Source organism: Myotis brandtii, unplaced genomic scaffold (assembly GCF_000412655.1).
Source record: "Myotis brandtii unplaced genomic scaffold, ASM41265v1 scaffold194, whole genome shotgun sequence".
Taxonomy (NCBI): Eukaryota; Metazoa; Chordata; class Mammalia; order Chiroptera; family Vespertilionidae; genus Myotis; species Myotis brandtii.
This window is the reverse complement of record NW_005357232.1, coordinates 2,491,462-2,518,285: the sequence shown is the minus strand read 5'-3', so window position 1 is coordinate 2,518,285 and position 26,824 is coordinate 2,491,462. Positions and strand designations below refer to the sequence as shown.

Sequence of the window (26,824 nt, the reverse complement as noted above, 5' to 3'; positions counted from 1 at the left end):
TTTTTCATATCCTTGAGGGTCTCACTATATTTCTTGGAGGTTTCTAGAAGATTCTTCAGTAACCTTATAACCGTGGTTTTGAACTCTATATCCAGTAGTTTGCTTTCCTCCATTTCTTTCATTTGTGACCTGTTTCTTTGTGTCCGCATTTTGGCTGCTTCCCTGTGTTGATAGAGTGGCTTTTTGTGCTAGGTGTCCTATAGGGCCCAGTAGCTCAGCATCCCTAACTACCTGAGGTAGACACTCTTGGTGCACCCCTTTGTGGGCTGTGTGCACAGTCTTGTTGTAGTTAAGCCTTGATTGCTGTTGCTATCATTGGGAGGAATTGACCTCCAGGTCAGTTGGCTGTGAGGACCAGTTGTGTCTACAATGGGAGAACTTCTGTGCTGGAGACACCCTTATGGGGCAGGACTTGCTTCAGTGGGGCTTTGGCGCTCACTGAGTCTGCTCCCTGAGTGTGTCTCTTATGGATGTGGAGAGTTGTAATCTGGATGGTCTCACTCTGACAACTGGGTACACTGGCTCTTGGATCTCCAAGGAGGTGCAAAGTCAGCCACTGCCTGAGGCTACCCAGCAGGAGCAACAGAGAGATCTGCAGATTCCTCCTCTTTGTTTGGGGTTTGGAGGTGCCCAGATGAGGTGCAGCTGTGAAGCAATGCAGGCTGCTGACAAGCCTTAGGCCTTCTTTTGGAAGCTCTGGGGTTCTCTGACCCAGCTGCAGTTTGACAGGTTTTTAGGCAGAGAAAGGCCAGGCCTTTTGTATGCAAAAGCCTCTGCTCACAGCTTGGGTGGGGTTGTAAATTGGATGGGGCAGGGTCTCAGAGAATCACCAGGGTGGAGCAAACAGCAATGGCTGCCAATCAGCCCTGCCCTGGAGAGGTCCCCTGGTCTCTGTGTCCTGCAGCCCCATGCAGGAACAATGATCACTGCAAGCACCTCTGAGAGAAAGCCGCCCTCATGTTCTGGCCTGATGCCAGACAGTCCAGTTTTTCTCCAAATGAGTCTGGGTCCCCAGATTCTCACCCGGAAATGGAGTTCAGAGCAGTTGGGAGCCTGTATCTCCCTCCTGATTGAAAAAGCCAACAGCGTACCCAGCTGCCAGTCCCTTTTGTGCGTGCCTCTGTACCTCCACACTTCCACACCTCTGCACCTCCTACCGGACTCAATGCGCTTTTCTCTTTCCTTCTAGTTGTAGAATTTCTACTCAGCCAACCTTCCCATGGTTCTGGATGATATTCGTTTTGTCTTTTAGTTGTAGTTTTAATGTGACTGTGCGTGGCAGCAAGTTCAGGTGTTTACCTATGCCGCCATCTTGGTTGTTTTATTTTGTTTTAAAAAATGTGTTTTTGTTGCCAGTCTGGTGTGGCTTAGTGGTTGAGCATTGAGCTATGAACCAGAAGGTCACGGTTTGATTCCCAGTTGGGGTACATACCCAGGTTGCAGGCTCTATCCCCAGTGTAAGGCATGCAGGAGGTAGCTGATCAATCATTCTCTCTAATCATTAATGTTTTTCTCTCTCTCTCTCTCCCTCTCTCCTCCTTCCTCTCTGAAATCAATTTAAAAGTTTTTAAGTAATAAAAATAAAATATGTTTTTATTAATTTTATTTTTTTTACATTTTAAAATTTTTAAATCATTTTTTATTTTTAATTACAGTTGAATTACATCAGTATATTAGTTTCAGTTCTACACCCCAGTGACCACACATTATATAACTTAATAAGTGATAACCCCAATAAATCCTGTACCCTCCCAGCACAGTGCCTAGTAATTAGAATATTATTGACTATATTTCCTATGCTGTATTTTACATCCCCATGACTATTCTACAGCAACCAATTTGTACTTTTTAATCACTTCATCTTTTTTGCCCATCCTTCCAAGCACCCTCCCATCTGGCAACTAACAAAAAGTTCTCTGTATCTATGAGTCTGTTTCTGTTCTGCTTGTTCATTTTGTTTGTAGATTCAATTGTTGATAAATATGTATTTGTTGCCATTTTATTATTTATATTTTTCATTTATTTTTCTTCTTTTTAAAGAAGACCTTGCAACATTTCATATAATACTGGTTTGGTGGTGATGAACTCCTTTAATTTTTTCCTGTCTGGGAAGCCCTTTATATGTCCATTGATTCTAAATGATAGCTTTGCAGGATAGAGTAATCTTGGTTATACGGTAGGTCCTTGTTTTTCATCACTTTGAATATTTCTTGCCACTCCCTTCTGGGCTGCAAAGTTTCTTTCAAGAAGTCAACTGACAGTCTTATGGGAGCTCCCTTTTAGGTAACTAACTTCTTTTCTCTTGCTGCTTTTAAGATGCTATGTTTGTCTTTAACCTTTTGCATTTTAATTATAATGTGTCTTGGGGTGGGCCTCTTTGGGCTCATATTATTTGGAACTCTGCATTCTGGATTGTATGTTTGTTTCCTTCACCAAGTTAGGGAAGTTTTCTGTCATTATTTTTTCAAGTAGGTTTTTAATTTCTTGCTCTCTCTCTCTTCTCCTTCTGGTACCTCCATGATGCAAATGTTGGTATGCTTGAAGTTGTCCCAGAGGCACCTTATGCTATCATTTTTTTTGATCCTTTTTTTCTTTTTGCTGTTCTGAGTGGTTTTTTTTTTTTTCTTCCTTATATTCCTACTCACTTATTTGGTTCTTGGCTTTGTCTACTCTACTGTTGATTCCCTGTAAATTATTCTTCATTTCAGTTAGTGTATTCATCATTTCTGACTGGTCCTTTATTACATTGTTGATATTCTCACTAAGTTCATTGAGTGTCCTAAGTTCAAACCAGTGTTTTGAATTCTGCATCTAGTAGATTGCTTGTCTCCATTTAGTTTAGTTCTTTTTCTGGAGTTTTGTTATGTTCTTTCATTTGGACTATATTTCTTTGTCTCCTCATTTTGGCCACCTCCCTGTGTTTGTTTCTATGTATTAGGTAGAGCTACTATGTCTCCTAGGCTTGTTGGCATAGATGACCTATAGGGTCTGGTGACACAATCTCCCTGATCCCCCATCTGGGTACTTGAGGTGCACTCCCTGTGTAGGCTGTACGCCCTTACATTGTAATTGAGTCTTGATTGCTATTGGCACATCAATGAGAGGGATTTACCCAGGTGATCAGCTGCAAGATCTGTTTGTGACCACTGATCACTGACCTTTGACCACCGTAGAGGATCAGCTTTTCAGGTGCCCACCACAGAGAGCAGGACTTACTTCAGCAGGGCTCTGGTATCCTTGAGTGTGTTAGTGTGAAGGTGTTTGGGTGCTGGTTCTTTGGCCTGGGCTGAAGCTTTCCACTGGCTGTGCTGGCTCTGGGGCCTCCTGGAAGGTGCAGGCCGGCATCAACCACCACCTGTGTTCTGCCTTGGGCCACCAGGCATAAGTTACAAAGCGATCTGCAGATAGCTGCTATTTGTGATGAGCTTGGAGGACCCCAGGCAAGGCCAAGCTATGAACCAAGGCTGGCTGCTGCTATTGCTGGACCTGGGGCCACTTAGCAAGATGTATGACACTTGCTGAGGCCATATGCTGTTTGTTTGAGAGATTTTAGAAAAATCTGAAGCATGAGCCAAGACAGGCCATTCCTATGGTAAAGCCACTGGAAACATCTTGGGTGGGCTGAAAGTTGGGAGGGGTGGGGCCTCAGGAAATCACCAGGGTGGGGCAAACAGTGAGACCCAGATTGTGGAGTCTCAGATATGGCCCCAGCTCTATTAGAGGAGGGCTCATCAAAGAAACAATGGCTTCTACAAGCATTTCTGTCTGAGAGAAAGATGCCCTTCCAACTCTTGCCCTTACACTAAACAATTTAATTCCTCCCCGTATGTCTCTGATGTCTTTCAAGCTGCTTCCCCTGTGCTGAAGCTCAGAGTGAAGCTGGGTATGGGTCATTTAAGAGGAACTGTCTGGGACTCCAGCAGCCTTAGCCTTCCTCAGCCTCAGTCCCTGTTGTTTTTACAGCTAGAAGTTATGGCAACTTCTCTTTCTGGCACTGGAACCTTGAGATGGGGGGCCTGCTTTGGGACTTGGATCCCTTGCTCCTCAGGGAGGACCTCCACAGCCAAGATATCCCACTTGATTTTTATCCACCACAGGTGGGTATGGGACCAACCTTTTCTGAGCCTCCACCCCTCCTACAAGTTTTGATGTGGCTTCTTCTTTAATATCGTAGTTGTTTGTAGGACTTCCATTCAGCTCAACTTCAGGCAGTTCTGAATGATGTAGTTTAGTTGTAAATTTGATGTGGTTGTGGGAAGAGGCAAGTACTGCATTTACCTATGCTGCCATTTTGGCCAGAAGTCCATCCACAAAAATTTTGAAATTGGGTTTTGAGGACTTGGGTTTTTCTTTATTATAGATTATTTATTTAACCAATTACAAGATTATCTTTAGACAGTGTAAGCAAATTTTTAAAAGTACTACCTTAGCTGGTTGTTTAGGTTTCCTGACAGTCTGCTACAGCAATTTTTACTGAAAAATTTGGCTGGCTTATTTCCCTCATTATGTTTGAGGGAAAAGACCCCATATTCTGCTTTGCTTAAGTAACTTGAAGAACCAATTACTTGGCAGATACTTTGGTTTGGCAAGTCTCAGCATCACGATGTCTAACCTGTTACAGCATATTGTTGTCTTATGATAAACTGTCACTGAAAGACTGAGAATAGCTGCTTGATAGCAGTGACCAAAATTAATTAACAATGCAATGATTCCAGCAATGTGCCTCAGTTGTGGTCAATGAATGGCTTAGGTACTGACATCATCTAACTCTTTGGAGAAAGGACATTAATTTTCTATCTAGTTGAGAATAACCAAGTCTAACTAGGAAATGATGTACAATATGCAAAACTCAATCTTCCAAATCAAGTAACTGTATTATTCTAGAGCATACTAACAGTATGTGGGCATTATATTTTATAATTCTATATTAGATTAGATTTTACACTCTACATTGAGGCATGAGTATCATCAAGAAATAGAATTTCTATATACAGATAAATATTACCCATCAAAATAGCCATCATAGAAGTGTTGCAGCAATTCTGCCATTGCTCAAAAAATTTTTGTTATACCCTTAGACCCAGTTTGAGTCATAGAAGCAAACAACTAATTGCTCATATAAATAAGATACTTTATAATTACATCTTGATTTTAACTAAATGATATTCAGTTTGATCATGTTACTGCTCATGGTTGCCTCCAAACAATATTTGAATTTTTACAAAACTTAAATAAATTCTCAAAAGAAAAGCTTTGTGACCACTGAAGAAGTATAGTATAGGCAGGATGGAAGGAAGGAAGGAAAGAAGGAAGGAAGGAAGAGAGAGGAAAGAAAGAAAGGGAAGGTTCTGAGGGCATATCCAAAAGTGCTATGTGAATAGAGAATGCTAATGCTATCTATATATTTGTCTTAACAAGATCACAACTTTGAAGGAGACAAAATCTGTTTTAGTTTTGAAAATTAAGTAATATCTTTATCTTTTAAGTAATTATCTTCTGTCTCTCTTTAAAAATGATGAGTGGTATAAATAATTGTGCCACACACTATGCTATATCATGATAAGATCTAAGAAAACAAACTCTACTTGCATTAGGACATATATAAATTCATTATGTTGTAACAGTTTCCTCTAAAGGCTGTCTTACTGTAAGAGAGGAGAGGTATCAACAACCATTCTGTTTCCCCAAGAGTTTGGGATGAGCCAGTGGTAGTTATTCCAGAGCTCAAGATCCCCATAGAGGATAAATCTATATTATTTCTGGTGACTTTATTATATAGCAGACATCTTCAGTAAGACCTCTCCTGAAAGTATTTTTAAAAATTATTTATTAAAACACTTGAGCATTTACTCTGTGTCAGTGGCTCTGCAAAGCAAAGAAAATAAGGAAGTGTTTGTTTAAAAATGAGCCAAATACCACCACCACCCCCAATCCGCCCCGCCAAATTTCAAAACCAAAACTGTTGAGGAAATATCAGGCAATGGATCACTAGATCAGAAAATAAATTAAAAGAGGGTGGAACAAGTAATTAAATCAAGTTAAAAAAATAATGTCTTGAAAGCAAACTCCTAAATATAAAAGTGTAACATGTTTAAGAGGAAATAGAGGTCATGTAAATGTTTTATCCTCCATGTGCACAAAAGGAAAGCCAATGATTTTGAAAAAATTATGAGTAACATTTACATGTGTTCTGGCTGGGAAATTACTTGAGAAGCTGTGGTGATGATTAGCTGGTGGGAAATGGGGCCCAAGGACTTGCATTCAGCGGGGAGGCAGGAAGTGCTTTTCACACAAGGCTCTCAAAGCAAGAGGACGTGTATGAATGCATATAAGCCTAACTAATGGGCACAGACAACAGGGGGGTGAGGGCATGAGTGCGGGAAGGGGGGCAATGGGAAGATAAGGACACATATGTAATACCTTAATCAATAAAGAAAAACAAAGGTAAAAAAAAAAAAAGCAAGAGGATGAAGGTACACAGAATGGCAGGTGTGGCAGCAAAGCAAGGGAGCACGCTTGAGGTGCAAATGCTAAATGAAACTTGGTTCCTTCTGAGGCTGAACCTCTGCTGAACCAACCTGGCGCCTAGTGAGTGACTCAGCAATTTCTAAGAGCCATAGCTTGAACAGACCTCACCCTAGGGGTGAGGTCCTCCTGAAACTTGGGTAGCAGGAGAGGTGAGATGCAAATGCTCTTACCATCTCCTGACCCCACATTGCATAGACACTTTGCATTTGAGGTTTTTCCATCAACAGGCCAGGGCTTGTTCGTAAGGTACTGCTAGTCATTTAATTTTAGTGATGCCTAAAACATGGGCTAAACAAAATCAATTTTATAGACAATAACAAAGAGAAGTCTGAGAAGTGAATGTGTAGCTCTGAGCCTTGTGGAGAAATGGGAAATAGGTTAGGGTTCACCCACTGAAATTACTCTGGTCTAGGGGGACATTTTGACCACCCTGTGCCCAAAGCTCATCTCACCTTTATATGTTCTCATAGGAAGGGGGCCCGCCCCTTGTTGAAGACCTGCCTACATTTATTTCATGGGCTGATTGCATGTCCCTTCTCTCCTGTGCTGCATGATTGGTGGTCTGCCGTACACTGTGCAGATGTTCTCCTGTGCTATTTCATGATTATTTTTCAAGTGGCCTCTTAGTCAAGGGATGGCAGGTCAGCACATGGAAACATCTGCTCTTACCATTTTTCTAAGCAAACAGCAGATGGCATTGCTGCTGTCCTTTTGATCTGGAACAAAAATTCCCATGGCTGAGGTGTTGGTTTACATTGAGGCTGCCTGGCAAGGGACTGCCTGAGGGTTTGTCTCCCCCAACAGTAGCACTGCCTGCAGATGTTTTCTCTGCAGCTCTCATTTTTAGTTTGTTTCTTCCTGTGATTCTACTTCTGCAGGGCATCTTGAACTTTGATTCTTCCTCCTGTGACTGTTACTTGATTGCCCCACTGACATCAAACATGGTCCCCAGGTTTCCTCCCATTTGTCACCTGTTGGGTTCTACCAGCATTGCCAAAGAGAAGACAGTAGAACTGTCTGTCTGGGTCACCTCAGGATTTGGACACTGGATACATACATGCCATGGACTAAATACGTTTATTTGGGAAAAGCTGGACTACTAAGTTTTTTCTAGATGCTGCCTCAGCCAAACAAGACCATCTTAAAAGAACATTTTTATGAGTTGGGTTTGTAAAACTTTAATGTATGTGGTGTTTGTTTTTTTTTAAGTTTGTACTCATTGAACAACTATTATCTTTACAAACAGCACAAATACACAAAAAAGTTCTTTTTCAACTTTGTTCTAGATGGAGTGTTAGTGTGTTGGAAGAAAACAATATCTTCCTTAGGGTTTTCCTTGATTTATATTGGATTTTCAGTGTGTATATTTCATTGTAGTGTAACATTTAGTCATCTGTTGTACTTCCTCGTTCTTTAGAATCTTTCTTTGGTAGGTGTTTCTTTCTTGATGTCATCAGTCAAGTTCTTTATGTATGTCTTTATTTCGTTTTTCCTGGTCTCATTTGTTCTGTCAAGAGTACTGTGAAGCTTTTATTTCCTCATTTGCAAAATGGGGGGTAATTAAATTTTTCCTGTTAGGGTTGTTTGGAGGATTAAATGAGATAATCTATGCCTAGTAAATGCTTTTATTTTTATTTTTTATATATGTTTTTATTTATTTTAAAGAAAGAGGAAGGAAGAGAGAGAGAGAGAGAGAGAAAGAAACATCCATGAGACAGAGAAACATAGATTGGCTGCCTCCTGCATGCCTCCTACTGAGGATAGAGCCCACAACCCAGGCATCTACCCTGACCAGGAATCAAGCCTGTGATCTCTTGGTGCATGGGCCAACGTTTAACCAGCTGAGCCATACCAGCCAGGGCTAGAAAGTGCTTTTAAAATGGCAGTCATCATCATCTTTATTATCATTATCTTCATCATTATCATTGCATCATTGGTACGTCAAGAAGTCAGAGGACCCAGCTTGATTATTTCCTTGCTGAAATTTTGGGCACTATTATTTTTTCATCATAGGCCCAAGTTTGATTGTCTTTTATTGCCTCCTTGAATTCTTATTTTATGTATTCAAGCTTTACATTAATTTTTTATATCCCTAGAGAACTAGACTCAGATACAGCTATTGGAATTTTTAAAATTTCCTTTGATATAAATATTAAACCTTTTGGCTAAAAAATATCCTGGTTCATACTTGTAACTTAAACATAGTATAGTAATTACCACATTTAAAGATTTATTCTAATCTTTGCCTTTGGTTGTTGACAAAAGAAAAAAAAATAGAGCCATGTTATTAAACCTTCACATAGAAACTGATATACACTGACGCACGCTGCAGAATCCGTGCCTTTCCGTGTGTTCCCAGTTTACTAGTACTCACTCTGTCATCAGAGCTCCACCTGGAACCGCACAGACTCCGATGATACAAAGTGGCAGGCATGCATGCACACTGGATTGCTTCTTGTGTGTCAGATGGCCAAGCTACAGTAGCTCCATTCAATTTAAATGTTATGCAGCTCCTGATGTCTATTTATATTCTTGCAAAATTAGACTTCGAAATGTCCAATATTTTAAGGTATGTAATTTGTCATAGCAAAGTATTAGGAGGCTCAGAATATTCAGCACCTTCCTGACGTTATTAAGAAAAGTAGTAATACATGTGCCTGCTGTGTTTAAAGATAAGTTCTCAAATGCAGAAGAGTTGTCAAAATGAAGGTCTGTGCCCGCCACTCCTTCAGAATTATATTAGCAAATAAAGAGGGAGGAGTAGAGGGGATATTTAAGATCAAGAGTGACTCATGTTTCTAACAAGAAAAGGCAGTCACTGACTTTGTGTGGAAACAATGCAAGAGCCCGTCTGTTAACGTCTAAGTCGCTGTAGAAGTTGGGATTACTAAGAGTCAGTAAAGTTTAAATACTGGTGATTAGTTTACGTAACACTGGAAAAACAAATCTCCTTCTAGCTTTCAAACAAATATTTCTGGTGGGCCCATCCCAGTGTCCTTTTGTTTCACTTCCACTCAACTTTTTTGGAATTTGTCAAATCCTGTTATTAATATGTTGTTTCTCCCCCCCCCCCATATGTAGCCTTAGACACTAATGTGAATAAGGCTGTCCCAGAGGCTTATGTACTCTTAGCTAACGTTAGCACCACATTTTACTTTGTCCTTGCAAATTATCATTTCACAATTTGATTTGCCACACTTCTTTCTCCTTCTGCTCCAGTTAGGCTCCCAGTTTTAATCCTTTAAATATGTTTTCTTGTGCCATTTCCTTTCCTCTTTCTCCTATGAGCTTTCAGTTCATTTCTACATTTACTTTGTTTCCTTTGATCTTTAAAACTTATTCTAGCCCTGGCCAGGTGACTCAGTTGGTTGGAGTGGCATCCTGTACACCAAAAGGTTGTGGGTTTGATTTCTTGTCAGGGCACATATCTAGGTTTGATCCCCAGTCTGGGCGCGTACAGGAGGCAACTGATTGATGTTTCTCTCTCACATCAATGTCTCTCTCTCTCTCTCTCTCTCTCTCTCTCTCCCTCCTCTCTTTCCAAAATCAATAAACATATCCTTGGGTGAGGGTAAAAAACAACAACCTATTTTACGATCAATTTGGATTTGTTTAACCACATTATAATTTATTGTACTTCAAGTTTAATTCTCCTAGGGAAAGCCTTTTCTCTTATTAGTTGTGTAATATTTTTTGAATCAGTAAATTGATCAGTTTTCAACTCCAGGAAATTGACTCCAAAACTGTCCTGGACCTCTCTCTCTTGAACCCAAATCTATCTTCCGCATCCCCTGCTGAACATCTGTACATCAATGTCCCTCCAACGCTATAAATTCATCGCGTCACCCTGTGTGGTAATGAAACCACTCAGTCATCCTAGCCAGCATATTTGGCATTTTCTTCACCTTATGCATCCTCCTCTCGTTTCACATTCAACTGGTCACCACATCCTGTGAAGTCAGCTTCCTGTATCTCACACTGATTTGCTCAGTTCCATGATCACAGGCACTGCACTCATCCCCTCACCACTTTTCTCCTCCATTGTTCCAGACTTACAACTCAGCTTTCTGCCGCTTCCACCATCCCCACCACAGGTACCACCCTCAGCTTTCCTGCCCCCTGTCACTTCCAACCCTTCTTACAGCTGCCAGATTCTTCTTCCTAAAACATGGCTCTCATAGTTGTTTATTGTTGCCCCACACCTTTCAGTGCTTCTCTACTGCCTGCTGCCTCCCCCACAATGACTAGCAGCAGGACCAGGATACTGGTCATTCTTCAGAGCCTGCTCAAACACTACTTCTTGATGAAGCCATCCTGGATTCTGCGGTCTTCATTTTACATGTTCCTCTTTCCTACTCTGTCAATCCTTACCTCCCCTTATAGCTTATTGTGTTTATTTCTTTTTGGCTAGAATTTAAGATCTATGAAGGTGGGACTATTGCCTTAATTATTCTTGTATTCCCCATGGTTCCCAGAGAATGTCTTATACATGCTTGGTAGTTGATAAATGTGTTATATGTTGAAATACATATAGCATATAATTATATATTAATCTCCAATGTCTTCACATATTTTCTTTTTAACAGAATACACTCAGCCAGTGTTTCATACTTTTCAATACTGCAAAACTCAGCACCTCCCTTTCCCAACCAGGACTTGTACTTTGAGAAAGAAAGTGGGAATGAACCCCTGAAAAGCCTACTATTATCACTTATAGATTCATGGGGAAATGTTGAAGGAATCTGGAAAGCTCATTTTAGTTTGCCTTGCTGAGTGAGCTTAGGCACTTACCTGAACTTTAAAAATCTCAAAGAGCTATATTTGTTTATATGTTTATCTCCTCTGCTAAGAGGTCTGAGTTCCTATGGGCAAAGATTGATTGAATATATTCAGTTTGTAAATGTTGAATGTACAAATGAATACATAAAAATAGATTGTATAGCCCTGGCCAGGTAGTTCAGTTGGTTGGAGTGTCATCTTGTGCACCAAAAGATTTCGGATTCAATTCTTGATCGGGGCACATGCCTGGGTTACAGGGGTTTGATTCCCCATTGGGGCGCATGTGGGAGCAATCGATGGATGTTTCTCTCTAACATTGATGTTCCTCTTTCTCTAAAATCAATAAAAACTGTCCTTGTTGAGGATTAAAAAAATCTTGTATATAAAAAGTAGATTGAATAAATGTAAAGAAGCTGGAAATTTTAACATAACTTCTTTTAAGAGCTCTTTAGAGTAAAAGATTAGTAATGTACCTAACCCATAGTAATTTGTTGCCTTTATTTTTAGTTTAGTACAAGGATATATGCATGAAAATATTAGGTTGAACTATATGAAACTGATGATGTTTGAGCGTTTTAACAAAACAACAATTTCACATGTTCAACCTACTCGGACAAGGGGTGGGATCGGTCTCAAATTTCTAGAACTTAATATTATTTCCGAAGATCCATGTGCTGCTGTTTTTTTCCTTCACCCTACACTGGTTTGCTATTTTACTTTTGACTTAGCCTATGGAGATAGAGTGCTAATTAGTAATGCTGTTTGTTTGTCATTACTGCTAAATCCCTGCTAGTTATCGGTTCATATTAGTTCATAATTAGCTTGGTTTATTATACTAGTAATTAAGATATCAAATTAATTGTGTATTTCCTTTACTTTGAAGTTGTCTTAAAGGTATGTACATGCCATGTCATGATCCTGACTCAGTAACTTTCATGCTTGTGGAAGAATTATGTTCTTTGGCTCATCCATTCATTTATGATTTCATCAGCAAATGTTTCTTGAGCACCTACTCAGAACATGCCATCTCAAACAACATAGGGTTCCTGACCTCAAGGAGAGATGGTATGAAAAGTGCCAGGCCTATGATCTTTGGTCAGCTGACAGTCACCGTGATAATCATTATATGATCATGGTAATAATCCCAACTGATAGTTAGCTATATTTTTAAAATTTCTCTTTATAATAAAAAAACATTGATACATAATTGTTTTTCTTCTGAGAATGAGAAGGATCCAAAGGAGATGGCTCCATTAAGTAAATGCTCAATTGCATCAACTTCATAGGAATTTATTTAGACCTTCCAAGGTAATCAGTGCAATTCGGAGCCTTGCTCCCTCTTATGCTTGTCCCCTGTCTGAAGGCTCTAAAGCATCCGAGAAACATTTTACCTGTGAGAGCATGGTTCAAAACCTGTACCACCAAGACCTTCTTGTTTACATCTGCCTCTATCACCTCTTTGGAATGGGAGAAGTGAAGTATAAAAGTAAGTGTCTTTTGGGGGCCCTATACTTAGCTAAGTTGGCAATAATAAAAACCAGAGTGTGATATCAGGCCCCTGAGTGTCAAGTAGATTCCCTGTGGTCCAACCCCTCATTTCACTAAAGTCCTCCATAGCCCACAGCAGGAACCAGACTATAAGAGAGGATAGTAAGAGCTAAACAAACCTATTCCAACTCTTGGAAAAGCAGCTCCACCCATAAGCTCTAGAGCAGGGCCCTGGAACATCAACCTTGGGCATCCAAGGCCACATATTTGTTTATTTAATTAATTTGCATCTGCTTTGTATATACGTATCATATTCCCCTAAATTTAATTGGATTGTTATGAAAATTGTTCAGAGAAAGAAAAAGCTGAATTTTCTTAATTTCCATACTACTTTTCTTCTGGAACCTTCCTTTGATCTTGTCTCTGCAACTTCATAATTTAGAAGAAATCAAGCCTAAACAAACTTTAAAACCTTTGTTCATAGTAGACTTGTTAATTCTGCTTTATTGAGAAGACTTGACCCTCTTGACTACATTATTTTGGGAGTGGTCTGTATTTCCCTATATTTTCTGTGCTATATGTACAGGGAAATACCAGATCCTAAAATAAAATCCCTTGCTGAGCTTCTTCTCCCTGGGAGAGAATACACTTTATGGCCAGATGGAATGGCATCATGTCTCACTGTCGGGGTAGCACAGAAAAGACAACATCACTGAACACTTTCCATTCTCGTTCGCGGAGGGTCCTTAGTTTTGTCAGGTGCTGTAAGTTGGACCCAACACTGAGCTGCAGCTCAGGAGACAAAACAGTTGGAAAACTTGGGGAAAGGCTCTAAGGGTCAGTGAAATTTACTGTGGGCAGCTGCTGCTTCAAAGCCACACTCTGTGCAGAAGACTATTAAGAAGTAGTAGGTTATGTCCCTGCCATTTCCCCCAGCATGATGGATGATGCTCTGAAAAGAGAAAAGACTTCCTGTTCCATGGAGGTGGCTTTCCTCTAGGCTGCCTCACCGCGTTTCTCAGGCTCTCTCTGTTCCGTTTCTAACCATTGAATTCACTGCTCCACTACATTTAATAATAACCTGGGTTTGTCAGGAATGACTGACTGTGACTCACCAGTGACTGCTTGTCAATCAGCAGGACCTCCCACTCTCAGACAGGGCCTGAGCTGTGCTGTTGGCGCAGGGGAGAAGGGCAGGGAGGGAAAAGAATCAAGTTGCATAAAGAGGAATAACAGAAGAAGTTGCTTTAGAATTGGTTTGACCTTTTTTGCCTTCAGAAGCATTTTCACTTTACCTCGTGCTAAGAAGTTCTTCCTCCCTGGCCTCTTCTCAGGCCCTGGTACTTGCCAAGCTAGCCTCTATTACAGGGATTTTGTACGTGCTGTTCACTTGACTATGTATGCTCTTTCTCCTTGATTTGTCTTCTTTACTGCTACTCATCCTTGCATTCTCGACACATGGAGAAGTCCCCCCGCATTCTTGCTTAGGCCGGAGCTCCCAACTTGAGGTGATTATAGGACAGTGCTCCTTCCTTGATACTATCCCCCTGCCCCAACTGTAAGTTTCTCAAGGGGAGGGGCAATGGCTGCCATCTTCACCCCTGCACCTTCAATGCCCACTACTCACTGCATATTTGTTGCTGCTGGATACAGTTGCCATTTAATTTCTATCTCATTAAGAAAACAGAAATGCGTTATATCCTGTACATAGGCACAAATCAATGCGCAACATTCATAGTAGGAGGTACATTTTAAGGGCAAGTTGCTTGCTTATTAACAAGTATAATAGCCCTTCCTTTTGTGTGTGAGAAAAGGTTGTTCATAATTAAAGGACACAAAAAATATACTATTTGTGTATCAAATGAATATATGTATTTGAATAAAGTTCTCTCTTATTGGCCCTATCAAACAATGGCTACCAGGTGCTGGTATGTGTTTAGGATAGATAGTCCTTTGCTGTTGTGTAGAGATGACTAACATAGACAAGATCTCTGCCCTGCTGAGTCTTATCATCTAAATAGGAAACATTCGATAAAGACCAGAGAAGAAAGTATTCACTTGTGGGAATGTGGGAGATTCACATGTAGGGGAGGAAGGCCTAATTCTCACGCCTTCCAGAGGGTCCAATCTGTGGAACCATGAAGATTAAAGTGTAACTGACCCTCAGTTAGTGGTGACTTATATAGATCTACAACCCATAAACCTTATGATTTCATTCTAAAATTAACACAATATTAAGATTCTTTACAAGATTTGGGATGGCAGCAAGTGCATTTTGTTGACTGCTATGTTTAGATGGAGCTAAGGAGCTAAGTATTCAGGAAAATAAAAATTCACATGGAGGTTTCCCTTTCCTATCTAATTTAGAGGCTTTTCCTTCTCTGTGAAATTGCTGCAGGAGTTTCTCACGGTGATGTCAGGAAAGGAGAAACTCAAGGGATCAAAGTCCGGTTCCCCTCAGTCCTCCAACCAGAACGGCTCCATGTTGTTTTACAATTTTAGATTCTCATTTAGAATCTCATTAGAAAAAATCGTTTTGCTGCCATGATTGGCTAACTTTTACTTGAACTGCAGAGCCCAACAATTCTTATGCAGGGCAAATGACAGAAGTTAGTCCATTTGAATGTCAGAGGAGCAGGATGGTGATAAGCTGGGAGGTGTGAGTATAGTGTGGAGACAAAGAGAGAAGCAGTAACATTTCCCATAAGAAAAGCAAGAAATTGATAATATTTTGACATTGATCCACAGATCAGTTGGGACGTTAGGTCATACCGTCCTGAATCTACTCCAGAACACACAGGGCTCTTCCTTGAGGTAACTGAGTTGAATAGAAAAAGCAATTCATTTTATCAATGGAGGAATTTCTCAAATTTGCCTTCATGTTGCTTGGAGGTCCATTCTCTATGGTCAAAATAGTGGGGAAGGTTGGAATGTCTGTGAAATTATAGACCAGTGTGTTGATGGGAAACTCCCCCCACATTTTTGGACACTTCCTTGAAATGTTTCTTTAAGGTAGTAAATGAGGCAGAAGAGCAGGAAGAGAGAAGCCACCTTGAAAATGGAGATTCAGCTGTTTCTCATGCCTGTGATACCACCAAGCTACCCACTCTGTTACATTCTGTGTAGTTCTTATCCTAAACCAAAGATATAATTACAAAGTTGTCAGATGGTTAGGGCTCTCTTATAGACTATATTTTATTTTTGAATATTATCTATAATAATAAAATATGCTAATTGCACCAGACGTCCTTCCAGACGACCTTCCGGACGAAGCCAGGGCTGTTAGGGAAGCCCTGGTCCCGGGTGCCAGAGGGAAGCCATTGCCAGCAGCCGGGGGAAGGAAGGCCTACTCTTGCACGAATTTCATGCATTGGGCCTCTAGTATTAAATAGAAATAAAATATTTTCATATGCATGTGAAAATTATTTGTCATAATTTAACAAAAATCTATCAGAGCGAGAGAGCAGGAAAAAAACCCAGAAGGAAATTATTTCTGGTCTAGTGTACGCTTAAGAAATATTGGACTTGCTCCATAATATTTTACTTTTATTTCTGATAGGATAAATGGGAATGCTATAATTTTTATTTGGAAAATATTTCTATATATAATTTGTGTGTATCTGTATACCAAAACCAAAATGAAATTATTCAAACATTGGAATGTTAGAGATTATGAAATTCTCTGTAAATATCACTATCTTGCCCTGGCTGGGTAGGTCAGTTGGTTAGAGCCATGGTCGGCAAACCGCGGCTCGGGAGCCACATGCGGCTCTTTGGCCCCTTGAGTGTGGCTCTTCCACGTGGGAATACCACGTGGGAGCGCGCAGGTACAGTGCGATTGAAACTTCGTGGCCCATGCACAGATTGTGGAAGAGCCGGTGTTTTGTGGAAGAGCCACACTCAAGGGGCCAAAGAGCCGCATGGGCTCGCGAGCCGTGGTTTGCTGAGCCGCAGTTTGCCCACCACTGGGTTAGAGCATTATGCAGATACTCCAAGGTTGCAGGTTTGATCCCTGGTCTGGGCACATACAGGAATCAAGCAATGAATGCATAATTAAGTGGAGCAACAAATTGATGTTTCTCTCTCTCTTCTCATTCTCCCTCTCTCTAAAAGCAATCAATCAATAAAAAATTTTATATATCACTATCTCATGGGATCTCTGTCCTTTGTTAAAAAGTAAGAAATTTAAATGTCTATTGACTATTCTTAAAAACAATAAAAATCTGCATCTTAAGCTATCAACAATTATAATCAAGATTCACTGATCTGGTTGAGAAGAGAATCATTTCAAAGAGAAGCTAGCCTAAGTATAAATTTAGTGGAGTGGAAAAGATGGACAATAACTATAGAGTTGTGAATTTATGTTTGTGTGGAAAGTCATAGTGATTGTAATATGAAATACGAAGTCCTTTGATTAAAGCATAACTATTCCATAGGTCAGGACCAAACGGAATAATATGAAATACGAAGTCCTTTGATTAAAGCATAACTCTATTCCATAGGTCAGGACCAAACGGAAGCACTTTGTTTACCTTCAGTTTGATTAATTCTGAGGATTCCAAAAGGGAAACAAAACTAACAAATATTTGCAAAAAGAATCAAATTAGCACATCTGATAACTAATTGATCCATATCTTTTGAAAGTAACCACAAACATTTAAAACTGAATATGGAATAGGTAATTGGAAGACAAAGTTAGAGTGCAACCAGAACCATTCCTTGAAGTAACTTAGAAGAGCCTTTTCTCCATTTATAGAAACATCCACATGGCTATATAAAACAAATAAGCTAATAAAACAAATCAGAACTAAACTGATGCAACAAATATAAGAAAATTATTGCCCTCCCCATCACAAGCAAGTTTGCAATTTTGGTAAAACGAAGCTGAATAGATTATGTTGATGTTGAATAGTGTATTTTCTTAGAAATGCATAACTAAATTATAGTTCTGGGTGAGCACACTAAGAGGGATTATGTGATTATACTCTAGGCACCATTTCTACTTATATTTATATTCTGTAATGCTTAATACCTAAGCATATTGTTTGAGTGTTGACAAGTTACCAATAATATTACTTTGTCCTTTTACTGCACCTCTCATGAGAGGATCTTTAAGAGCTTTACTCACATTAGTGTGTTATTCCCAGGATTACTCTTCCTGTTGTATAACTGAGGAAACTGCTTCCCATGGATATAAGTAACTTGTTCAAAGGCTCAAGTCAAGTTTCTAATGTGACTACAAAGCCGCTCCTGATTCCAGGGCTTGACTGTTCCACCCTCAAGATTAACACTTGAAGTAGGCATTCTGTGATGGCTCTCACCCAGAGCATGGTCATGTGGACCCCATTAAATTAAGAATTTGTGAACATACATGAGGGATCTATTTTGTAGAGTCCATACAGAAAGGGTTTGCTGAGCAAATGAAGTAATACATATACATAGAAAGTTTAACTTGCTATATCGAAAGACTGCCAAGTATTTCATGTTCATTAGCTTATACTCAATATACTGATTATAAAGAAGCTATTTATTCACAAATTAGGGTGCATAGAATTAAAAACATTTTATTGGTACGTGGTTTGAGTCCATGATAATTAGTATTTATGAGAAAGTAATAAAACCTTATTTATTTAAATATATATTTACCCATTTTAGTTTTTTTTATGAATTTAGATTAGAAAATTGAATATGTGCATAAGCAGTCTTGGAAAACGAAATCACTAAATATTCTTTGTATCTATAGAAAAGTGCAATTTCAATGAGAGTTTTCAAGGGAGAGATGGAGAACAGTACTGTGGAATTGTGAATGCAGCGAACGTAGTAGACAAGAAAAGCCATTCTTCACTAAGTATTTCGAGTGTCTCTGCACTTCAGTTAGCAACTTTCTTCACAAACAAAAACCAGTGATGTTCTCTCTAGGGTCCTTTTGGGTTGTGCCATGTAATGAGAGGCCGCCGGTGCTCTGGCACTCTGAGCAGGCCTGTGCAGTCGGAGCAAGCCTGGCCTGGCTCGGAATGAGGGTAGCTGCAGTTCTCCACATGAACCTTTCGTGGCTCATTTTTCAGGAAGGGTTAAAGGTTGTAGTGGCCTCATTTCCCACCAGCAAAGTCAAAACATGCCTTCTCCCAAGAGAGTACGGAATACCAGGTACAATAGCCTGCATGTCCAGGCACGTTGATTCAGCTATTTTCATCCAAACCCCATGCGTGGTTTTGTATCTCTTTGTGTTGAAGGCAGAAAGAGCTATTATGGTCCCTGCATGAATAATCTATTATTTTAAAATATAAATTTTCCCATTACTCTGTCAGCCATAAATACCTTCTTTGCTAACATGCTGTTCAGAATCACCATAATCCGAGGAGGGCTGTATCATATCCTCTGTTCACATGATCTAAGCAGCATTTCTGTATGACTTTGGGGAATAAAACAGGAAAGGGGGGAAAGTATTTAAAATAGAATAAGCTTAATGGCTTTTTCACTTATAGTTTCTCTAAACACTTTGATATACTAGGAGGGGGTAAGTACTAACCTTTGGTGGAAGGGAAGCCTATTTGTAACAGAAAGAAAGTGAGAAATATTTCTGAAGCATTTTGACTTTCTTTCAACCTCTTAAAAGACTCAAAAAGTATGGAATAATAAAATAAAAACTCAAGGGCTGCCAATGCAGGTCTCACAATAACTTTTGTGCCAAAAACTAAAATTACTGCTATTTATATTAATAGTTCCACCTCTCTACCAAAAAAAAAAAAATCTGGTGTAGTCAAAACAACACATCTACTTCCTCTACTTCAAATTCTAGAGTTAAGGGAAGCAATAAAATTGTAAATTATTAAAAGAGAATTTCATTGTAATCAAACTGGGAAATACTTTCCAGATTCCTTTCCAGATACAACATACACTACTACTACCTTTTCAAGTTATTTTCCAGATATGTCAGCTACTGATTTATATTTGATGCTATTTGGTTATATTTTTAAAACATTGCACTAAGGAATAGCATGGAGCCTAATAGACAGAAACAAGGACATTAACACTAATAAAATATGTATATGCGAGAAAAATAGCTTTAGTAGCAGGCTTGAAATGTGATGAGTGAGTGGTAGGAGAGAATGTAGGCAGTGAGCCTCTTGGAAAACTGGTGCAATTGTCCAGACAAATGATGAGGAGGTCTCAGACCAAGACTGTGGAGATGGAGTTGAAATACTTCCAAGAGGTGGTATTGTTCGTAGGCTGACCTGGGATTCTAATTCCACTTCTATCATTTCTATGGGAAATATTGTTTCTATTGGGAGTTATGTTTTAAGACATAGAGGAAGGAGGGACCATGTCTGTCTGAAAGATGGCTCTCACAACTGCCTCAGCATGTGGTGGATCAAGGAGTTTAGAGTAGAGGGTCAGGGAATACTTCTTATCTCCCCAGCTTTAGGGAGGGGATATGTCTCTCTACTTCTGGTATAATATTCATGTGCAAAGGGCATTTTTTAGACATTATTTCATCACTCTGGAAGGGCCTGCATTTCCCTTGCTCTTGCCCTATATGGACAGTAGCTTTGGGTGTCAACTCGAGAACCCAGCTGCCATCTACTTCTCACCAGCAATAGAGCATGGATGGTAGGAAGGAGAATGGCGCCAGAGCTTGTGGGACAAGACTGAGGCTAAGGTCAGTAAGGGGTCAGCATGATACCTAGAGTCAAAGTGCCCCTCTTGGGGCCACGCCTTCTTAGAAGATCTTCCCAGCCTGGTATGGTGTGGCCACCTTAGAGCAGTGTTTTTCAAAGTGGGTGTCTTGTATCTGAAACACCTGGGGAAGCCTTGCTAAAGCAACCGATTCCCAGATCTATTTTCAGAATCAGACACTGTGGAGGTGGCTTTTTACAAGCTCACTTGTCTTGTATCTGAAACACCTGGGGAAGCCTTGCTAAAGTGAACAATTCCCAGATCTTATCCCAGATCTTCAGAATCAGACACTCTGGAGGTGGCTTTTTACAAGCTCACTCAGACAAATCTGCACATGAAAATTTGAGAATATTGTCTTAAACTTACTCACATTAACAGATTGTAATCAGTTTAAACACTAGTACAGTGGCGACAGCATTATTTCTGTCAGAATTCCACCTGAGCAATTAGGCTCCTGTGTGAACCTCCTTTTTCCTGATTATTGGCACAAAGCAAGAGTCACACAGCATGAGAGTGGCTCCATGCTCAGGGTGGCTTGGAGAGTGGAATCACCGGTGCTTTTTAAATAGGTTCTCACAGACTTTCTTGCTTATTTTGACTGTAACTTTGTTTGATGCTGCCGAGCAAGATTGTGCATATAACTACACCCTACAGCTTTACATTTCTTGCTCTAGAGCAGTGGTTCTCAACCTTCTGGCCCTTTAAATACAGTTCCTCATGCTGTGACCCAACCATAAAATTATTTTCGTTGCTACTTCATAACTGTAATGTTGCTACTGTTATGAATCGTAATGTAAATATCTGATATGCAGGATGGTCTTAGGTGACCCCTGTGAAAGGGTCGTTCTACCGCCAAAGGGGTCGCGACCCACAGGTTGAGAACCGCTGCTAAGAGGGATTTGTTGTAGGGGTACCAGCCAGAAAAGAAACAAGAGAATAATGCTGAGGCCGTCATCAGGGAAAGTGGCTCAGAGAAGGGAGGGAAGGAAGGACGCAGGTGGCAGGTTGGGGCAAGGAGATAAAATACAACACAAAAGAGACAGCAAAAGCATGACATCAGCACAGGGTTCACATTACAACATAAGGATTTATATGAAAAAGGTAATCTCAAGAAATAGAAATAATTATTATGTTATCATGATTTGAAAAAATAGGCATTTATCTGGTATTACCTCTACGTATTTTCTTCTCTCTCCACTCCTCAACACTAGCCCCAAACAGATACCTAGTTCTGTTTTATGAAAACAAATTTTTTAAAATCCTGACTTGATATTCATTGTTGTCCTGTAAGTTCCAGATCGCTTTCTCAGTCACAAACACATTGCTATCTGTGGTTAAGTGGGAAACTACTGAAATGAAAAAAAAAGTATAATTAGATAGGAATAGGATTCACAAGAATAAAAATAGGAATGACATAATTTGACCTGTGAAAATGGACTATGGCTATATAAATACCTGACTGTATTTCAGATTAAATATTTAGATTTCCATTTTCCCTCCTTAATTTAAAACAAAAACAATACCAAAAAAGTCACACCCATGCACCTCTCTACCTTAGGCATTTACAGGTTTCACACCAACCTCACCTCAGTTGATGCTCAAAACAGTCATGCAGAGCAGGGAGGGAGTCCTTATCTCAGTTGGACAGATGGGGAACCTAATAGCCAAAAAGATTAAGTGACCCACTGGACCAGTGATGGCGAACCTTTTGAGCTTGGCGTGTCAGCATTTTGAAAAACCCTAACTTAACTCTGGTGCCGTGTCACATACAGAAATTTTTTGATATTTGCAACCATAGTAAAACAAAGACTTATATTTTTGATATTTATTTTATACATTTAAATGCCATTTAACAAAGAAAAATCAACCAAAAAATGAGTTCGCGTGTCACCTCTGACATGCGTGTCATAGGTTTGCCATCACTGCACTGGACACTTTCAGATCAGTAAGTGGCAGAAGGAGCATTCCAGCCCATTTTTCTGGTCCACAGTTCAATAACCTGTTCTCAAATATGCCGTCTTTTCTCTTGTCTTAATATTCAGGAGAAGATAGATATTCAAACTGCTTTTTACTGGAACATCCATTATGTGTTGGTCTGTTTATTGGAACAAAACAGGAATTGTGCTCTAATTTATAGAATCTTGATTCAGGAAATTCAAAGATGTGAAGGTAAAAATTAGCAAAAAATTGAGTTGCCTTTTCTTCCTCTCATTTTTTTCTATAGGTGTCTCAGGTCAGTTGGGGGCAGATGCCCTTTCTTCTCCTTCCCTTTGGCTTTGTGGGGGCCTATCCTTCCAGGGGCCCTTAGGCCTGGGAAACACAGTAAGGACTGGACGTGCTCAGCTTCCGAGGCTTTATTGCCAAGGTGTAAAAGCAGGTGAGGCATCACCCCCTCCACCTGTAGTCAGTGGGAGATTATAGAGGATCAGAATATTTAAAGACATTTCTTGGGGTTTTAGAAAAAGTGGAGAGGAGAATGTCTTAATGTGAGTGAGTAGAATCAATAGGAAAAACTTGGGTTCTAGCAGCCCAACCAGTAAGTCCACTTGCCTTCACTCTATCAAAGGACTCCTGATGGAGGGAGGAAGAGAGGATGGTGGAGGCATTGGGGCATTTGGCAGAGGAAGCAGTGTGTTGGCTGCCCCCTCAGTCAGCGTGCCTCGGGGGATTGGGGCACAGCGACACCTACTGAAAGCAAAACTGAGGCTTGGGTTCATGCCACACACGCTGGACTCCCTCAAAAGACATTTTCAACTGACAGCTGAAGCAACCACAGAAGTACATGACAGTGATTTTCTTACTCCACATCTTGAACGGAAGAGCCATTTCTTTACTAAGCAACAAAAAGGCTAAGAGTTTGTGAAGTCCGTATGCCCAATCCAGCAAGACAGTTCTAAAACGCAGACCTGAAGAAGTGTGCTAATCTACCAAGAAGCTGGTTGCAGAAGACAGTTTTGGTACGAGCTTGTTCTGGAGGCTTCCTGCAGGCTCTTTTCACTCTGTCTGACTTATATGTATGGTGGCCTCATAGAAGCTCTTGAAAACCAAGTGACTTTACTCAGTGTCCTCCTAACTCTGGCTCCTTTGCAGGGGTGTGTGTGTGTGTGTGTGTACACACATGCGTGTGTGAGCCTGACAGTAGTGTGTGGGAGGAGATTGTCAGTCTCCCATATCTGGGTAAGGCCTCAACACCTGGTGACGAGACTAGTTTCCACAAGACACAGTTAATAACTTAATTTCTCCAGTGTCAGGAAGCTTGCCTCTGAACCAGTGCTTATTATTCATTGCGTAAAGGACCATATGAAACATTATGCTGCAGGAAGACTTCAAAGGAGTTTCATTGTTGAGATTCCTAAAGGGACAGTCTCTTAAATAGTTTCTTAATTATGAAGCTTTTTTTCAGACCCACTTTACTCTTTGGTATGTGAAATAAGTGTGTGTACTGATTACATATGGCAAAATAGAAAATTGGATGTTGCTGGAGCTGTAGTTGCCTACGTTTCTGAGCGAGTGCCGTCCGTCTCAGACGGGAGGCCAGGGAGCTGGGTGTACTCCTTGCGTATGTGTCTGGCACGTGTTGGGTGACGTGGGATGATGGAGGCAGTTGTAGGTGTTTGGCAGTTTGGACCTCTGAGAAACAACCTAGTTGAATTATCCTCAGTAGCTGTTTATGTGTGTGTAAATGCCTAATGCCTGAGTAAGAAAAAAAGAGCCTTAAGTAATTTCTGAAGACCTTTTTCTCTGGAACATGTAACCCAATCATATCCTATGTCATATGTGTTCAAAGTAATCAATACTATATTTTATCACTTCCAATGGAAATGTTAGATTTTTGCCTAGAGTTATTGAGGAAAGATATATATATATATTTAAATTGAACATAAGCAAAATTCTATATAGATGAATATCATTATAAGAACAAGATCTATATAATAAAATAAGTATCATAACATAGCCAGAAGCCTACACTAATGCTAATTGTTAAGGTGGACATAATGAATTACCTGGTACATTGAAAATAAATCAACAGGCACATTTTTGTTATGAGAAATATTGCTGTTTCTATGTGATATTTAGACTAGCAGCTGTATTTGAAATCCTAATCAAAGATCAGTTTTGTTTAGGCAATGTGATGATTTCTCAAATTTGGAGTTTTATGACATTTTGGTTGTGGTTGATGAAAGACGGTTTCTGACTGTTGGTGCCTGTCTGGAGATGGGTCTGTCAGGTCACAGGACTACTGTGGGGCAGGAAGGATCTATAGAGATTGCCTACGGTACCCTAAGCTCCACCCCCAAACAACTCATGTTATAGGTGAAGAAATAAAAATCCAGAGAGGTGGATTCCCCTACCCAAGGTCACATAGCATGTTAGTGAGTGAACCAGGACTCAGGCTTCCAGCCATGGTCAGCCTGGTTCACCCCTGGCATCAGTAGTGAGCACTTCCCCCAGGCACCCTGATGAGTTCTGAGGAAGGCACCTCTTGCTCCCTAGGGCCTCCACAGGTTGCAGTGCCCCTTCTTTAAGTGGATCTCAGCTGGTAGCAAGGCCTGGCCCAGGAATGAGGGGGAAGCAGGAAGTAAGAGGAGAAAGGATGGGAGGGGGATGTTGATCATGGAAGAGTATATTGTGTCTCTAAAGTGAAATGGACTTTCTTTTGTGACCTGCAAAGGCTCTCTGATGGCCAAAATGCTTTGAGCAGCAGATGGCATCATTTGAATATGCATTCAGCCTTTCAGTGTGGTGCCTTTCAGAAACAATACAAATTGGGGTGAAGAACTCTGATTTCATTTCTGTTTGAATGCATACAGAGGCAGGAACTTGGGGCTGCCTATGAATTTTTGCCTTTTATTCTTATAAGCTTCTTAGGTCACCAAGAGCAAACCACATGACATCATACATATAGAGGAAAGTATCTATACTTGTCACTCTGAAAAATAATTGTTACATGATAAGGCATTTTAACATAAAAATGTCATAAAACCAAATTTCAGGGTTTGTTTTTCTTTCAGCTTCAATGGCTATCTCTGTGATTAGTGAGTTATTTCTACTGAGCCCCTTAGAGAACTCATAAATATTGATAAAAATGGTTTAAATGTCAATATATCTGAAAGCTAACATAATTTCTCTTCAGCTACATAAGGTAGATATGGGATAAATATTCTATTTGTTGAAAGAATAAATGGATGAATGAGTGAATGCGGGGATGCTACATTAACAGAGATTGAGCTACTTTAAGAAAACATTTAGCAACATTAGTTTGACATTATTTGGTAGACACAGTAAGGTACAGTATGCATTGCTAACCTCATTAAGTTCCAAATAAAACTCTATACTTTACACCATTTCTACAAGAGGTTTTATTAGATTTCCTTAACTGGTGTCATATTTTTTGGCCAGGGCATTTTTAACCAGCTTCACATAAATAAAGTTCTATTTTGTCACCATGTCATAGTAAAATAAACTGCTTGTACTATGCATCCCAGCCAAAGCCAGAGCAGACGGGGAAAGGATATAAATGTGTCAGTATTCGGGGAGAGAAAACACATAAATGCACATGGCGACTCTTAACTCCGAGGCTCAGCATGATCCTAATTCATTTGGGTGACATTTAGAAAGCTACTCCCAACATAAATAATATGTATATGGTGGGGGGTATCTCTGACAGACACAGAGTTGGAAAAAAAAATGGCCTGAAAGAATGCACATCAGATTTTACAGGTGCTCGGAACCTTAATGTACAGTGATGGATGACCTTTTTGCGAAGGTTGACATAACGTTGAATGGAATGTTTTGTTTATATCTGGTACGACTTTATTGACCAGCACCAAAGGGTAGGACCAAGCTTGGATTTGAACAACCTCTACTTTTTTCATTTTGTGGAAACTGTTTCTATGTCCCACCCCGTCACAGGCAACAGTGCTTAAGTTGTTTCACAGATATCATTCCACAAGATGGATTACCCTCTTTAAAAATAGTCTTAGGCCTAAGTATTCATTACCAGAGGTGAAATTGTTGATGGGTAAATGTGAAAAATTAAGCAGAGAAGGTTTTTTACTACATTTATCATACACCTTTAATCTTGATTTGCCATCTCTAATGTGTCCACAGTTAAAATTCCCATGATTAATGGTGAGTTGCTACTGAGAGTGCCTATAGATAAAAATCACAAAACTCAGAAATATAAGAGACCAACAAGGCAAACAAGCCACCTGAATGATAGCATAGACTTGTCCTCATGGTGCTCTTTCCCATGTGGATGGAAATAGTTATAATGAAAAATAGGGAAAACTTTTAGTATCAATCCAAGTGATAATTTCCTTTCATCACTTAGTAGGAAATTGCCATTATA

General features: G+C 40.0%; 1 protein-coding gene across 2 annotated transcripts in view; it reads left to right on the top strand.

Annotated features, from left to right (window-relative positions):
• The window catches only part of SLC25A21 (solute carrier family 25 (mitochondrial oxoadipate carrier), member 21), a 541,855-nt gene that overhangs the window by 224,481 nt on the left and 290,550 nt on the right, over positions 1-26,824 (top strand). The window lies entirely within an intron of this gene.